Below are 5,297 nucleotides of genomic sequence, written 5' to 3' on the forward strand. Positions count from 1 at the left end.
AGCAAAAGTCACCTTGGTCAATGTCACTATAGCCGAAAAGTTCTGGTTTTTAAGTAAATAAACATTAAGTAGTTTTTCCCAAGGATTCAAATAATATTGGTAGCAGTATAGGCTGTGTTATACTATTGAGCTGTAGTTAAGGTTAAACCATCTCCAATAAATATGTCTTCTTAAATGGCTTCAGTTAATAGCTTTTTATTTGAGAGTATGCATTTTATATCAAGTCTTGTGTTAAAAATACTTAAACCATATCTTAAATCTGTCTGACTATTAATTACATTCCTACTTCCCCAAAAAACCACTGCACCTTATACCAGATACCAACACATTGCCAATTTACATTATACAACAGAGTTATACAAAAATAGCTTTCTATTTCGAAACACATAATTTAATTTACTATTTTCTGTTTTTGTCTAATGATCTAATTTGCATTGAATGACATGGGCCAGTGTAAATAAAGGTATTATTTATTTATACATGTGTGCTGCTCAACTCTGGTTTGACCTACTGCATATTGTGGTGTAGAGCAGATAACTCCTGAGTACAAAGAGCAAAAAACATTTTTGTTTCATCAATCTCAAAAGAGGGAAGATCAAAAGATCTCTTTCAGAATTTGGTTTACCTAAGGCTATTCCGACAGAGTTTACCTAAGGCTATTCTGACAGAGTTTCAGGCTATTTAAGAATATTCTAAGGCTCTCCCTCTCCCCAATGTAGTGATGCGTTCTAATACGCACTTACCTATAGCAGAGGTCTAAAATGTATTCTAATTAGGCTTTCCCTCTCCACAACGTAGTTATGCGTTCTAATACCCACTTATGGTACATTTTGAAATTTAGAAATATTTTTAAAATTCTGAAATAAGCAACTTACGTAAAGGAGATGGCTAAATTATTTTTGGGTTTCAAAAGCTGGCTGAATAGCTCAGTTGATTGAGCGTCAGCCTGAAAGGCTGAAAAACTAAACCAAATCACAAAAGTTTTACAAAGTTGAATACAAGGCATAAATAACAATGTTTTGTGGTGTCCCATCATTTACGCATGTTGCACTTCATAGCTCCGAAACTACTATTTTTAAAGCAGTAAACTTTATATTATCTGAAAGCCAAGGAAATACTGCATCAATTAATTTAAAGAATTTTATAATGGGGCAAAATGTGTATGTGTAGTTGGCATCAAATAACTCTAAATTTCCCATAATTATTTATGAACACGGCCATATATAGATAAAAAGTGGTGTATTTTACTAGGCTACAACCAGGCTTATACGTGTACGTCTCTTTAAGACTTAGATACAAAGGTAATGAGTATTTATGGTGCACAAACGAAGCATTCTTACTCTCCAGCTGCTTTCAAAAGTTGCTACACTTGTCATCATTTTACCGTAAAATACAGCAAATGTTTAAATATATTCTACAGTTGATCACCACTAAACATACAGCAAAATCAAACATCTGCAAAGGCTTAATATTGAAAGAACGCTATTTATAAATTTTATCATAAATTAAACCTTTGAAATGTAAATAAATAACAAACCGAGCTCAAATGTTTAAGTCCTGATGTTATCAGAGCAAAACCAAAATAAACGAAGACATATAAACATCAACAAACTTACAACTGGCTGTAATATGACAAGTAGATGCAGGTGTCAGGCAGTTTTAAATGGTTTGCATGATTAGGGTAAAACTGAAGTATATATTTATTTTTAAGAAATGCAATCCTTATTAGTTGTCATAGTTACGCACAAGATTTTTTGCTAAGTTAAGTGTACATTCCACAATTAGCATTGATATTTATTAGTAAACAACTGAGGAATTGTAGTCCTGCTTATTCACATAAGATTGCAGAGAAGAGATTCTGTAACGAAAGGCAAGGCACAGAGAGCATATAATTCATGAGTCAGTGTTGTGTCCATTTTACTGTAGTCACAGGTGGACAAACTACAGATCTATAATACAGGAGGGGTAAAATTTGCATTGGCAAGAGCTGCTGACGGCAGCGGATTAAATGTAACCAAATAGAAAAAAAGGAGTGAAGAATTTTGCCGCATGTAAGAATTCTTCAATACAAAAAATCAGGAAATCAAAAATGGTTTGAATACAGTTTCATTTGTAACACAGGCTGTGGATTAGTAGGTGGTGGAAATTGACTAACCCTTCAATAATCACACAATGGCAGAAATTATAGATGTATGCAAATGCCCGTGCGTACATGTGTGCAGGTGTGGCCATACACGCGTGTGCGTGCCTGTGTGCGTGCCTGTGCGCGTGCCTGTGTCTACATATACATGTATGTATAGCTGAAAGACATGTAGTGAGTAATGATCTTGGAGTTGTTTCCTCCTTTTAGGCAAGAGTAAGGCGTGCTCAGCTTTAGCATTTCCTGAAGGAATTTAGATGAATTTCAAGAATAACTCAGCGAAAATTGTAATGATAAACACACTCCGGGCTCTGCTTGGCTGGAGGAGACTTCTTAGCTTTAACTGGGATCATTCAGTTACACTTGAGTGTGTTCTTATGCAGAGTTGGACAACTTTATCTCAGTAAATTAATTGCCTTGAAGACTAAATGAACTTTAGAGATGGAGGTGTAGTCTGTCTCCGCAGATTGAACCAGTTGTCTCTGCTATCTGTAGATGTGATTGTCTATATACAGTATAAATTGATTGATAAGTACAAGCACATATTACATGTGAAATAACAACACTGCTCTAGCTAAAGCCTGATTCTCACCTCACCGTAAGGAATGGTGACGGTGCAACCGGTGGCTGTCAGCGGTTGCTGAAAACCAGCAGGCTGGTTGGTGGAAGTCGGTGACAATTTTTTTGCCGGCGACTGGCAAAAAATCTTTTGCCAGTCGCCAGCAAGTTGAACTTTTTTACAGTCCCAAGCGCAAGTTGCCGGATGTTGCCGGATGTTGCCAGTAGTGCAAACTTGGCACCAGCGGCCCGCGCACCCAGAATGCATTGTGCATACAAATTCCACAAGGAGTTTTGCTCAAAAGTTTAGCAATACACCAGTTACCGTTCTACCATACTACAAATTTTTTCATCCCTTCGACCCGGGCATAAAGGAATTTATACGACTTTGACCTAGGCACATACGTTATGTCTTAACTCCATGCGTAAAAGATGCTATAATATATTGTCTAGGAGCAAAAAAATCCTTCATTGCGTGATCACCACCGCTACCATAGGTGCTGAGAACATAGCCTCATTAGATATTGTTGATGATTGCAGGCACATTGCCGGCTGTTCATGGTGGGGTAAGAACCAGGCTTAAAACTGTTACATTATTAATATCTAAAACCCTGGACATATTTTTGTCTTGAACAAACCATTTAACAAATGACCTTGACTTTTTACTATATACAATTATAATATGAGCAACACTATTGTTTCGATTACAGGATGCTAAACTCTCTCTCTCTCGGTTCAAGAATTAGCGCGGAATTGAAGCAACTAATTTCTGTCAACTTTTAGTAGAAGTTTTTTGTCATCTTTTTGAATTGTGCTGAAATTGTGAGTTCACAAAATGAATATAATTTTCTTAGAGAAATCAAAGGTTCTTTAAATGGGACAATTGACTCGGGGCTATAACAGAGTTGATACTCAGATTAGCCGAATTCTCGGCATTGCAAGGGTAATAGAATAATTACCCAATTAATTTGACTTACTTGCCTGAAAAGCTAGATTTTTACCAAAATCTTTGCTAAAATAACACCCACATTTTTGTTACACCCACATGTAATGGTCAACAGTGCTAGTTATTAACCTCAAGAAGCGTTTTAAAAGTGGGTATGTTAACCAATGTAATGGCTATTTGCCCAGTGCCCAGTGTAGCTTAATGGTTAAGTTCACAGCCTCGAGATCCCGAGGTTCCTAGATCAAAACTAGTGCCGTGCAGATTTTTCTTTGCTAGATTTTAATTGCTATAACCGGACACAGGGTTTAACAAAAAGACAAACACTCAGATTTATATATAGAGATTTAGATTCTAACATAAACATACTTGGCCTACTAAAATATCTTCAGTCCCTAGGAGCTGTTTACAAGTATTTCTGACATGTTAAAGAATTTAAAGAATCTCAGACCACTTCACATGATCTGCAATGAAATAAACTTGTTACATTAGGCTATAGCCTGCCTATCACACAGGGAATACTTATTGAGTACTCACAAGCACCACTAGTAAGTTTATACTTGTAAAATCAAACTAAATCTATAGAATTTCTAATTATATATGTCTCAATCTGAACCCTGTCAGAGTGAAACACACAGCGACAGATGTAACGCTGGTTAACTGTTTTTTAAATAGCTGAAAAGTAAAACTCGTTCGTGGTTCGTGTGCAAGGCTACTACTTTAACTAGCTGTACAAGGCTACCACTGTAACTAGCTGTACAAGGCTACCACTGAAACTAGCTGTTCCATACTCATCAAAATCGAATGCCATTTCACTACTTTTGGAGTATCATTGAAGAGCTGTAGTCATTAGCTAAAATGGAAGCAGCATTCACTCGAAAAAAAGTAGCGCAGCTCAAACAGTTAAAATTGAGTCAAAACTGATACGATTTTGTTTTACAGCCATTTGTTTCGGCGATGAATATTGCACAAATTAAAAAACTTTCTTATTTTAGAATTATTTTAAGTCCAGAATGACGACTAAACACATTTAATCATAGTGAGGTGATCACTAATGTACACGGTCAGTCTACAATTGTTATCTCTTTTGCCAATAGTTGGTTACTCTCTAGGAGCGTCATAATCTATTGAATGATGATGAAATAGCTGAGGTGCATTCAAGTGTAGCCTTAGCTACCATACAAACCGGTATTGTTTGGATGGGTCGTAGATCGTTTGGAGGGCACAGTCATGAGCCTCGTTAAAATTGCTATTTGTATTTATGATCTAGATCAGGTATCCTTAGTTCAGTTGTTAAAAGTAAAGTTCAAAAACTAGGAAAGTCGAGCAACACCAATGGTGTGAATGTAACCTCTGGTGTGAATGTAACCTCTGGTGTGAATGTAACCTCTGGTGTGAATGTAACCACTGGTGTGAATGTAACCTCTGGTGTGAATGTAACCACTGGTGTGAATGTAACCACTGGTATGAATGTAACCACTGGTGTGAATGTAACCACTGGTGTGAATGTAACCTCTGGTGTAAATGTAACCACTGGTGTGAATGTGACCACCGGTGTGAATGTAACCACTGGTGTGAATGTAACCACTGGTGTGAATGTAACCTCTGGTGTAAATGTAACCTCTGGTGTGAATGTAACCACTGGTGTGAATGTAA

This window comes from Watersipora subatra, chromosome 7 (genome assembly GCF_963576615.1).
Source record: "Watersipora subatra chromosome 7, tzWatSuba1.1, whole genome shotgun sequence".
Classification (NCBI taxonomy): Eukaryota; Metazoa; Bryozoa; class Gymnolaemata; order Cheilostomatida; family Watersiporidae; genus Watersipora; species Watersipora subatra.